General features: G+C 46.4%; 1 protein-coding gene across 5 annotated transcripts in view; it reads right to left on the bottom strand.

The window, feature by feature from the left end:
- The window catches only part of LOC109899295 (dipeptidyl aminopeptidase-like protein 6), a 351,844-nt gene that overhangs the window by 74,920 nt on the left and 263,887 nt on the right, over positions 1–13,037 (bottom strand). The window lies entirely within an intron of this gene.

The following is a 13,037-nucleotide window of genomic DNA, read 5'->3' as shown; positions in this document are numbered from 1 at the left end:
TGTGGAGGACATAAAGTTATACACACCAGAAGGGGTTACATCCCATCCTTCCTCTAGTGTTTTTAACTATCTGTCCGCTAGTGTTTATAACTATCTTTCCTCTAGTGTTTATAACTATCATCTTTCCTCTAGTGTTTTTAACTATCTTTCCACTAGTGTTTTTAACCATCTTTCCTCTAGTGTTGATAACTATCTTTCCTCTAGTGTTTTTAACTATCTTTCCTCTAGTGTTTTTAACTATCTTTCCACTAGTGTTTTTAACTATCTTTCCTCTAGTGTTTATAACTATCTTTCCTCTAGTGTTTATAACTATCTTTCCTCTAGTGTTTTTAATTATCTTTCCTCTAGTGTTTTTAACTATCTTTCCACTAGTGTTTATAACCATCTTTCCTCTAGTGTTGATAACTATCTTTCCACTAGTGTTTATAACCATCTTTCCTCTAGTGTTTATAACTATCTTTCCTCTAGTGTTGATAACTATCTTTCCTCTAGTGTTTATAACCATCTTTCCTCTAGTGTTGATAACTATCTTTCCTCTAGTGTTCATAACTATCTTTCCTCTAGTGTTGATAACTATCTTTCCTCTAGTGTTCATAACTATCTTTCCTCTAGTGTTGATAACTATCTTTCCTCTAGTGTTTATAACTATCTTTCCTCTAGTGTTTATAACTATCTTTCCTCTAGCGGTTTTAAGGCCAGGCACCACAGGCAAAAATTGTGATTTTGCTTCCATTGGTCAATTTTCAAATTTTGGGATATTGTAACGGCGTTCTTCGTTTGTCGAAAGAGAGTCGGACCGAAATGCAGCGTGGTGGTTACTCATGTCTTTAATGAAAAAAGTGACGATACATGAAATAACTTAATAAATACAAAAACAACAAACGGAACGTGAAACCTAATACAGCCTATCTGGTGAACACTACACAGAGACAGGAACAATCACCCACGAAAGACAAAGCGAACTCAGGCTACCTAAATACGGTTCCCAATCAGAGGCAACGAGAAGCACCTGACTCTGATCGAGAACCGCCTCAGGCAGCCAAGCCTAACTAGACACACCCCTAAACATAGCAGTCCCAAATCCTATAAAACCCCAATACGAAACACAACACGTAAACCCATGTCACACCCTGGCCTGACCAAAACGAAAACACAAAACACTAAGACCAAGGCGTGACAGAACCCCCCCCCCCAAGGTGCGGACTCCCGGACGCACCTCAAAACCATAGGGAGGGTCCGGGTGGGCGTCTGTCATTGGTGGCGGCTCCGGCTCGGGACGTGGACCCCACTTCATTAATGTCCTAGTTCCTCCCCTTCGCGTCCTGGGATAATCCACCCTCGCCGCCGACCATGGCCTAATAGTCCTCACCCAGAACCCCACAGACCTGAGGAGCAGCTCGTGACTGAGGGGCATCTCGGGACTGAGGGACAGCTCGGGACTGAGGGGCAGCTCGGGACTGAGGGGCAGCTCGGGACTGATGCAGCTGGCAGCTCCTTGCAGACTGACAGCACCCTGCAGACTGACAGCTCCCTGCAGACTGGCAGCTCCTTGCAGACTGACAGCTCTGACTGCTCCATGCAGGCTGACAGCTCCTTGCAGACTGACTGCTCCTTGCAGACTGGCAGCTCCTTGCAGAGTGACAGCTCCTTGCAGACTGACAGCTCCTTGCAGACTGACAGCTCCCTGCAGACTGACAGCTCTGACTGCTCCATGCAGGCTGACAACTCCTTGCAGACTGACAGCTCCTTGCAGACTGGCAGCTCCTTGCAGACTGGCAGCTCCTTGCAGACTGGCAGCTCTGGCTGCTTCATGCAGACTGACAGCTCTGACTGCTCCATGCAGGCTGACAGCTCCTTGCAGACTGACAGCTCCTTGCAGACTGGCAGCTCCTTGCAGACTGGCAGCTCCTTGCAGACTGGCAGCTCCTTGCAGACTGGCAGCTCCTTGCAGACTGGCAGCTCCTTGCAGACTGACATCTCTAACTGCTCCATGCATGCTGACAGCACCCTGCAGACTGGCAGCTCAGGCTGCTTCAAACAGGCAGGAGGCTCCGGCAGCGCAGGAGAGGAGGAAAACGCTGGCTGTGCTGAACAGGCGGGAGACTCCGACAGCGCAGGAGAGGAGGAAAACGCTGGCTGCGCTGAACAGGCGGGAGACTCCGACAGCGCAGGAGGGAAGGAAGGCTCTGGCTGTGCTGAACAGGCGGGAGACTCCGACAGAGCAGGAGAGGCGAGGCGCACTGTAGGCCTGATGCGTGGTGCGGGCACTGGTGATACTGGAGCGAGGACACGCACAGGAAGCCTGGTGCGGGGAGCTGCTACCGGAGGACTGGTGTGTGGAGGTGGCTCTGGATAGACCGGACCGTGCAGGCGCACTGGAGCTCTTGAGCACCGAGCCTGCCCAAGCTTACCTGGCTTGATGCCCACTCTAGCCCGGCCAATACGAAGGGCTGGTATGAACCGTACCGGGCTATGCACCCGCACTGGAGACACCGTGCGCTCACTAGCATAACACGGTGCCTGCCCGGTCTCTTTAGCCCCCCGGTAAGCACAGGGAGTTTGCGCAGGTCTCCTACCTGGCATAGCCATACTCCCTGTAAGCCCCCCCCCCAATACATTTTTGGGGCCGACTCTCAGGCTTCCATCCGCGTCGCCGTGCTGCCTCTTCATACCAGCGCCTCTCTGCTTTAGCCGCCTCTAGTTCTTCCTTGGGACGGCGATATTCTCCAGGCTGAGCCCAGGGTCCTTTTCCGTCCAGTTCCTCCTCCCATGTCCAATTCTCCAAGTGATGCAGCCTCTCCCACTGCAACTGCTCTTCACGATTAGCAGGGAGAGTTGGCTCAGGTCTGACACCCGACTCAGCCACTCTCCCTCTGAGCCCCCCCCCCCAATACATTTTTGGGGCTGCTTTTCGGGCTTCGCTCTGCGCCGCCGTGTCTTTCTTTTCTCCAACTCCATTCGCCTATAGCCTTCTTCGCACTGCTCTAGCGAATCCCATGCGGGCTCAGGCATTCTCTCTGGGTCTGCCGCCCACCTGTCGATTTCTTCCCACGTCGTATACTCCATGCCATTGCTGTCCATAACGTCCTCCTTTCGCTGCTCCTGCTGTCGCTGCCTGTTACCACGCCGCTCGGTCCGTATGTGGTGGGTGATTCTGTAACGGCGTTCTTCGTTTGTCGAAAGAGAGTCGGACCGAAATGCAGCGTGGTGGTTACTCATGTCTTTAATGAAAAAAATGACGATACATGAAATAATTTAATAAATACAAAAACAACAAACGGAACGTGAAACCTAATACAGCCTATCTGGTGAACACTACACAGAGACAGGAACAATCACCCACGAAAGACAAAGCGAACTCAGGCTACCTAAATACGGTTCGTGCTGAAAGATTAGTCTTTTCGTGACATCCGATTGGTTACTGGCATATAAAGGCCCTTTCCGGCAACCTGATTGGTTAAAATGCCTCAAGTGCTGCGCAGCACTTCCCTGTTTGAAAATATCTCCTGCGAAGAATCAACGTAAAGAGAGAGTAAATGAGAAAATCTCGACGAATATACCTACAGTATGTGAATAAAAATAGACAACCTCAGTTAGCCAATGCGAGAACAGCAGTGAATGACAGAAACAATGTGCCTGATCCGCCGATCGAGGCAGTGGCAGTACAGGTAGAGCAGGAAAAGGAGGTAGCCAGCAGCAGCGCATTGAGACACAACTACCAGCGATCAACCAGACAGCAGCCAGCCAACAGTGGCTTTTATTCCACGTCTCAAAAAAAAAACTTGTACATGATTTGAAGTGTCTAAACACTGGACTGAAAATCACCATAGGCTTCATCAACCAGTGATTCTGTAATTCTGTCATGATAGAATGTGCAGACTGTGAAGGTGATCGGGATGCATTTAGGAGGAGTGTTTACATTTCATCCAGGCTGCAGGAGTGCTCCAGGGGAGATGTGGTATTTGATTTAAATGTGAGGATGGTTCTTCTAGCCCACAAACGTGGACTTGGTTATGCAGCTCTAAGAAAATAAGCAAAGTCCTAGGGATTCCTTCCCTGCGTCTCAGCTCATATCAGAGATATGAGAGGAGAATGACAGGTAAATAAAAAGGGAGAGTGGCCCAGTATTGCCAGGTGACTTGTTGTGTATGAATATTCATTTCCTTGCTCCAGCAAATGTATTCAAAGTTAATAAAACAGAGTGATAGGAAAACATAACTATACAATGAGACCCACATAGGCCTACAGTCTCATTGGGCTATAGCCAAATGTGATTAGTGAGAAATTAGCTTTACATAAAGTAAATACATGCTCGTATGCCAATATTTAGTCCTGCAGTTATGTCTGTAATGTCGACAGACATAAGTACTTTTCCCCCCACTTTAGTTGCAGAGATTCAGAGAGGGCTACAGTCAATGGAGAGCGCTGCAAAGATAATTAGAAGAGCATACGCAGATATAGACCCAGACATAGCAGAGTTTCTGAAGGAGGATGAGGATGCCATCATAGACATTCATGTATCCTTTGATGGCACTTGACTCAAGAAAGGATTCGCTTCCAACTACGGGATAGGTGTGTGCATTGGTGCTAGTACCAGTGAGCCATAGAAAATGGTAAAGATTCACCCTGTCACAAAAACCTTGGAGGCCATACATTTTTCAATATTGAGGTTGCACAGAAAATGGTACCTGTATATCATAGGATGTCAAATGATAACACACTCAAAAGAATGTAGCACGAAGGAACCCAGAAAGCAAATAAATGTCTGAACTCTGTAATATGGTCGTGATGCCCCAAAACTGTCTTCGTAGGCAAAAGCCGCATTGACGGAGCAGCCTCTATGGCAGTAGCCACATTCAATGAGGGAGCCACTGCTATAACAAATGTGATGAACAAATTGTGGATTGATAGCAGTTTGGTGACACTAGAGCAAACAGAGATTGGGAGAGTTGTGATAGCTGATGCTGCTTCAATGGAGTGTGCCAAGCGTGGGCGCAGGTCCCATGACACAGTCAAGAAAGTAAAGCGTCACCAGCAACAGCTCAAAGAGGGCCTTACATTTGGGGCAGGCATAGCTGATTACAGTTCTGCACATTTCAACAGCCATACAAAATTCTTGTCTGTGACAAATTGAGTAACGTGATATGAGATGTTTATTTTTCAGTTTCGAAGTGATATATGAACAAGAGTTTAATTGGTCATATTTATGGAACGTACATTTTAATTGCATTAGCCTATCTTCATCGGCCATTTTCTCAAAATGACATGTGTTTATAATTATCTTTCCTTTAGTGTTAATACAGTGGGGCAAAAAAGTATTTAGTCAGCCACCAATTGTGCAAGTTCTCCCACTTAAAAAGATGAGAGAGGCCTGTAATTTTCATCATAGGTACACTTCAACTATGACAGACAAAATGAGAAAAAAAATCCAGAAAATCACATTGTTGTCACGCCTTGGTCTTAGTGTTTTGTGTTTTCGTTATATATTTTGGTCAGGCCAGGGTGTGACATGGGTTTAAGTGTTGTGTTTCGCATTGGGGTTTTATAGGATTGGGATTGCTATGATTAGGGGTGTGTCTAGTTAGGTTTGGGCTGCCTGAGGCGGTTCTCGATCAGAGTCAGGTGTTTCTTGTTGTCTCTGATGGGGAACCGTATTTAGGTAGCCTGAGTTTCGCTTGGTATTTCGTGGGTGATTGTTCCTGTCTCTGTGTAGTTTCACCAGATAGGCTGTAGTTAGGTTTCACGTTCCGTTTGTTGTTTTGTATTTATAAGTTATTTCATGTATCGTCATTTTTTCAATAAAGACATGAGTAACCACCACGCTGCATTTCGGTCCAACTCTCTTTCAACAAACGAAGAACGCCGCTACAATTGTAGGATTTTTAATGAATTTATTTGCAAATTATGGTGGAAAATAAGTATTTGGTCACCTACAAACAAGCAAGATTTCTGGCTCTCACAGAACTGTAACTTCTTCTTTAAGAGGCTCCTCTGTCCTCCACTCGTTACCTGTATTAATGGAACCTGTTTGAACTTGTTATCAGTATAAAATACACCTGTCCACAACCTCAAACAGTCACACTCCAAACTCCACTATGGCCAAGACCAAAGAGCTGTCAAAGGACACCAGAAACAAAATTCTAGACCTGGGAAGAATGAATCGGCAATAGGTAAGCAGCTTGGTTTGAAGAAATCAACTGTGGGAGCAATTATTAGGAAATGGAAGACATACACGACCAATGACAGACTCCCTCGATCTGGGGCTCCACGCAAGATCTCACCGCGTGGGGTCAAAATGATCACAAGAACAGTGAGCAAAAATCCCAGAACCACACGGGGGGACCTAGTGAATGACCTGCAGAGAGCTGGGACCAAAGTAACAAAGCCTACCATCAGTAACACACTACGCTGCCAGGGACTGCAGTGCCAGACGTGTCCCCCTGCTTAAGCCAGTACATGTCCAGGCCCGTCTGAAGTTTGCTAGAGAGCATTTGGATGATCCAGAAGAAGATTGGGAGAATGTCATATGGTCAGATGAAACCAAAATAGAACTTTTTGGTAAAAACTCAACTCGTCGTGTTTGGAGGACAAAGAATGCTGAGTTGCATCCAAAGGACACCATACCTACTGTGAAGCATGGGGGTGGAAACATCATGCTTTGGGGCTGTTTTTCTGCAAAGGGACCAGGACGACGAAAGAATGAATGGGGCCATGTATCGTGTGATTTTGAGTGAACACCTCCTTCCATCAGCAAGGGCATTGAAGATGAAACGTGGCTGGGTCTTTCAGCATGACAATGATTCCAAACACACCACCCGGGCAACGAATGAGTGGCTTCGTAAGAAGCATTTCAAGGTCCTGGAGTGGCCTAGCCAGTCTCCAGATCTCAACCCCATAGAAAATCTTTGGAGGGAGTTGAAAGTCTGTGTTGCCCAGCAACAGCCCCAAAACATCACTGCTCTAGAGGAGATCTGCATGGAGGAATGGGCCAAAATACCAGTAACAGTGTGTGAAAACCTTGTGAAGATTTACAGAAAACATTTGACCTCTGTCATTGCCAACAAAGGGTATATAACAAAGTATTGAGATAAACTTTTGTTATTGACCAAATTTGCTAATAAATTCTAAAATCCTACAATGTGATTTTCTGGATTTGTTTTTCTAATTTTGTCTGTCATGGTTGACGTGTACCTATGATGAAAATTACAGGCCTCTCTCATCTTTTTAAGTGGGAGAACTTGCACAATTGGTGGCTGACTAAATACTTTTTTGCCCCACTGTAACTATATTTCTTCTAGTGTTTATAACTCTTTCCTCTAGTTTTTATAACTATCTTTACTCTAGTGTTGATAACTATCTTTCCTCTAGTGTTGATAACTATCTTTCCTCTAGTGTTTTTTACTATCTTTCCTCTAGTGTTGATAACTATCTTTCCTCTAGTGTTGATAACTATCTTTCCTCTAGTGTTTTTTACTATCTTTCCTCTAGTGTTTTTAACTATCTTTCCTCTAGTGTTGATAACTATCTTTCCTCTAGTGTTTTTTACTATCTTTCCTCTAGTGTTTTTAACTATCTTTCCTCTAGTGTTTATAACTATCTTTCCTCTAGCGGGACTGAGGGACAGCTAGGGACTGAGGGACAGCTCGGGACTGAGGGGCAGCTCGGGACTGAGGGGCAGCTCCGGACTGAGGCAGCTCGGGACTGAGGGGCAGCCCGGAACTGAGGGGCAGCCCGGAACTGAGGGGAAGCCCAGTACTGAGAGGAAGCCCAGTACTGAGAGGAAGCCCAGTACTGAGATGAAGCTCAGGTAGGTAGTAGGCTCCGGTAGATCCTGGCTGGCTGGCGGATCTGGAAGATTCAGGTTGACTAGCAGATCTGGAAGATTCTGGTTGACTAGCAGATCTGGAAGATTCTGGTTGACTGGCGGATCTAGCTGCTCTATGCAGACTGACAGCTCTGACTGCTCCATGCAGGCTGACAGCTCCTTGCAGACTGGCAGCTCTTTGCAGACTGACAGCTCTGACTGCTCCATGCAGGCTGACAGCTCCTTGCAGACTGACCGCCCCTTGCAGACTGACAGATCCCTGCAGACTGACAGCTCCTTGCAGACTGACAGCTCTGACTGCTCCATGCAGGCTGACAGCTCCTTGCAGACTGACAGCTCCTTGCAGACTGGCAGCTCCTTGCAGACTGGCAGCTCCTTGCAGACTGGCAGCTCCTTGCAGATTGGCAGCTCCTTGCAGACTGACAGCTCCCTGCAGACTGGCAGCTCCTTGCAGACTGGCAGCTCCTTGCAGACTGGCAGCTCCTTGCAGACTGACAGCTCTGGCTGCTTCATGCAGACTGACAGCTCTGACTGCTCCATGCAGGCTGACAGCTCCTTGCAGACTGACAGCTCTGACTGCTCCATGCAGGCTGACAGCTCCTTGCAGACTGACAGCTCCTTGCAGACTGGCAGCTCTGGCTGCTTCATGCAGACTGACAGCTCTGACTGCTCCATGCAGGCTGACAGCACCCAGCAGACTGGCAGCTCCTTGCAGACTGGCAGCTCTTTGCAGACGGACAGCTCTGGCTGCTTCATGCAGACTGACAGCTCTTTGCAGACTGACATCTCTGGCTGCTTCATGCAGACTGACAGCTCCCTGCAGACTGGCAGCTCTGGCTGCTTCATGCAGACTGACAGCTCTTTGCAGACTGACATCTCTGGCTGCTTCATGCAGACTGACAGCTCTGACTGCTCCATGCAGGCTGACAGCACCTTGCAGACTGGCAGCTCCTTGCAGACTGACAGCTCTGACTGCTCCATGCAGGCTGACAGCTCCTTGCAGACTGACAGCTCCCTGCAGACTGGCAGCTCCTTGCAGACTGACAGCACCCTGCAGACTGGCAGCTCCTTGCAGACTGACAGCTCTGACTGCTCCATGCAGGCTGACAGCTCCTTGCAGACTGACAGCTCCTTGCAGACTGACAGCTCCTTGCAGACTGGTAGCTCCTTGCAGACTGACAGCTCTGGCTGCTTCATGCAGACTGACAGCTCTGACTGCTCCAAACAGGCAGGAGGCTCCGGCAGCGCAGGAGAGGAGGAAAACGCTGGCTGCGCTGAACAGGCGGGAGACTCCGACAGAGCAGGAGAGGCGAGGCGCACTGTAGGCCTGATGCGTGGTGCGGGCACTGGTGATACTGGAGCGAGGACACGCACAGGAAGCCTGGTGCGGGGAGCTGCTACCGGAGGACTGGTGTGTGGAGGTGGCTCTGGATAGACCGGACCGTGCAGGCGCACTGGAGCTCTTGAGCACCGAGCCTGCCCAAGCTTACCTGGCTCGATGCCCACTCTAGCCCGGCCAATACGAAGGGCTGGTATGAACCGTACCGGGCTATGCACCCGCACTGGAGACACCGTGCGCTCACTAGCATAACACGGTGCCTGCCCGGTCTCTCTAGCCCACCGGAAAGCACAGGGAGTTTGCGCAGGTCTCCTACCTGGCATAGCCATACTCCCTGTAAGCCCCCCCCCAATAATTTTTTTGGGTTGCTTCTCGGGCTTCCTTGCCAACCGTGTTCCCTCGTATCGCCGGCTCCTATCTCCTGCTGCCTCTGCTTCCTCCTTGGGGCGGCGATATTCACCAGGCTGAGCCCAGAGTCCTCTTCCGTCTAATATCATCTCCCAAGACCAGAAGTCCTTATATCGCTGCTCCTCATGATTAACAGGGAGAGTTAGCTCAGGTCTGACTCCTGACTCTGCCACTCTCTCCCTGAGCCCCCCCCCAATACATTTTTTGGGGTGACTTTCGGGTTGCGCTCTGCGCCGCCGTGTTTTCCTTTTCGACTCCATTCGCCTATAGCCTTTTTCGCACTGCTCAAGCGAATCCCATGCGGGCTCCTGCACTCTCTCTGGGTCGGCCGCCCACCTGTCGATTTCTTCCCACGTCGTATACTCCATGCCATTGCTGTCCATAACGTCCTCCTTTCGCTTTTCCTGCTGTCGCTGCCTGTTACCACGCTGCTCGGTCCGTGTGTGGTGGGTGATTCTGTAACGGCGTTCTTCGTTTGTTGAGAGAGAGTCGGACCGAAATGCAGCGTGGTGGTTACTCATGTCTTTAATGAAAAAAGTGACGGTACATGAAATAACGATAAATACAAAAACAACAAACGGAACGTGAAACCTAATTACAGCCTATCTGGTGAAACTACACAGAGACAGGAACAATCACCCACGAAATACAAAGCGAACTCAGGCTACCTAAATACGGTTCCCAATCAGAGGCAACGAGAAGCACCTGACTGCTGATTGAGAACCGCCTCAGGCAGCCAAGCCTATACAACACCCCTAATCAGCCGCGATCCCAAATACTACAAACCCCAATACGAAACACAACACACAAACCCATGTCACACCCTGGCCTGAACAAATAATTAAAGAAAACACAAAATACTAAGACCAAGGCGTGACAATAACTATATGTCCTCTAGTGTGTATAACTCTTTGCTCTTTGCTCTTTTATTTTTATTTATTTTATTTTACCTTTATTTAACCAGGTAGGCAAGTTGAGAACAAGTTCTCATTTACAATTGCGACCTGATTAGCTCTAGTATTCATAACCATCTTTCCTCTAGTATTCATAACTATCTTCCCTCTAGTGTTCATAACCATCTTTCCTCTAGTGTTCATAACCATCTTTCCTCTAGTGTTCATAACTATCTTTCCTCTAGTGTTCATAACTATCTTTCCTCTAGTGTTTATAACCATCTTTCCTCTAGTGTTCATAACTATCTTTCCTCTAGTGTTCATAACTATCTTCCCTCTAGTGTTTTTAACTATCTTTCCTCTAGTGTTCATAACTATCTTCCCTCTAGTGTTTATAACTATCTTTCCTCTAGTGTTCATAACTATCTTCCCTCTAGTGTTTATAACTATCTGTCCTCTAGTGTTTATAACTATCTTCCCTCTAGTGTTCATAACTATCTTCCCTCTAGTGTTCATAACTATCTTCCCTCTAGTGTTTATAACTATCTTTCCTCTAGTGTTCATAACTATCTGTCCTCTAGTGTTTATAGCTATCTTTCCTCTAGTGTTTATAACCATCTTTCCTCTAGTGTTCATAACTATCTTTCCTCTAGTGTTTATAACTATCTTTCCTCTAGTGTTTATAACTATCTTCCCTCTAGTGTTCATAACTATCTTTCCTCTAGTGTTCATAACTATCTTTCCTCTAGTGTTTATAACTATCTTCCCTCTAGTGTTCATAACTATCTTCCCTCTAGTGTTTATAACTATCTTTCCTCTAGTGTTCATAACTATCTGTCCTCTAGTGTTTATAGCTATCTTTCCTCTAGTGTTTATAACCATCTTTCCTCTAGTGTTCATAACTATCTTTCCTCTAGTGTTTATAACTATCTTTCCTCTAGTGTTTATAACTATCTTTCCTCTAGTGTTCATAACTATCTTTCCTCTAGTGTTCATAACTATCTTTCCTCTAGTGTTTATAACTATCTTTCCTCTAGTGTTTATAACCATCTTTCCTCTAGTGTTTATAACTATCTTTCCTCTAGTGTTCATAACTATCTTTCCTCTAGTGTTAATAACTCTATGTTAGAGGACAAGAAGCACCAATGGGTGCTGCATTCCTCTAAATGCTATATTTATATGACGTCATTGAGCCTTCCTTTGTACAACACATGTGGTGAAGATACACGCTCAAATAAGGGGAGCTGTGAATAAGGTTTATGGGGGAAAACTCAATTGGTGTTACTAGTGACACGTCCAGATCTATTCCCTTCAGTGACAATGCTATTCAAAACACTGACAAATCAAGACGGAATACATGAGTATTTTCAACACAATGTGATCTGCAATTACATCTTCACAACTTCTCTGTACCCTGTCCTGTCAGGGTGATGTACTATACTTCTCAAGAAATGAATATTAAGACTAAAGCCCTCTAGGCTCTGGTTAAGACCAATAGATGATCTGATCAGTTCAATGGGCTGTTGTATTTACACTAGATGTCTGGGGTAGCCTGATTCATTTACACATAATTCAAATCATATGATCTGATCGCATGAGCTCTCCGTCTGCCGTGCAACTCTTTTTCAGATATTCATATCAGGGCTGAAAAAAAAAGCTTCATGCAATAACCGATTTGTTTTAGTTTCCATAGAGGAGATATTCACTCACTTGGCGAGAATAAGGAGGTGGTCTGTAGATGAGGGAATTGTAGCTAAACCTTGGAGGGAATATTTACAGTAGTGACACTTCTACTGCAGGACATGGACATCTGATGAAGACCAACGTAATGCATATGAAAGGTCATAGAACAAATTAAATGTTTAAAGGAATCATCAAATATTGCTTTTAGAATTCACTAGAATTCACTAGAATTCTTCAAACAAGAGTTTTGAGGTTAGTTTATTGCTGAGTGAAGTGACACTAAGTTTAGAAGCAACCTGAGACAAAGTCATATTTTCAGTACCAAACACCACGCTCTCGCACAGGTTGCAATAATAGAAGCAATCTTTTCTGCCCTTTTATTACATAGAAGTACTACTTCAGAACAGATAACAATGTTAGGTCAGAAAACCTCAACCTTTCTTTATTGTGTCCAAAGGCAAAGTCAGAGAAAAGTGCATTTGAAGATAAAATAGTACATCCATTAAAGCTGATCCCCTGGGTTTTTAAAGTAACGGCGTTCGGCGCTAAATACTAACCTTGTTTGGCCAAGACTTGGCCAAGACAGTTAGAATTATTTTCTAGTCTTGAATCTGTGCTAGCCTGCCGAACTCCGGAGCCCTGCCGTGTGCGGAGCTGGGGGAGAGATGAGGCGAAGAGATGAAGAAGGAGATGAAACCAGCATGGGGTCTGGCTACCCGTTGGGGATGGCCTATTAAATATGCTTTGTTTTTTTCCGTTACTGGTTCAATCATATCTTTCCTCCACCATCCACCCCCTCCCTACCTGCAATGAGATAAATATTAATATGTTCTGCATCTTAAATTCACAAGCGTGCTGGAGCTTAATAGCTATTTAAGACGTGTGCAAG

The sequence above is a fragment of the Oncorhynchus kisutch genome, linkage group LG11, assembly GCF_002021735.2.
Source record: "Oncorhynchus kisutch isolate 150728-3 linkage group LG11, Okis_V2, whole genome shotgun sequence".
NCBI classification, from domain to species: domain Eukaryota; kingdom Metazoa; phylum Chordata; class Actinopteri; order Salmoniformes; family Salmonidae; genus Oncorhynchus; species Oncorhynchus kisutch.
The sequence above is the reverse complement of the archived record's forward strand: the minus strand, read 5'-3'. Positions and strand labels throughout refer to the sequence as shown.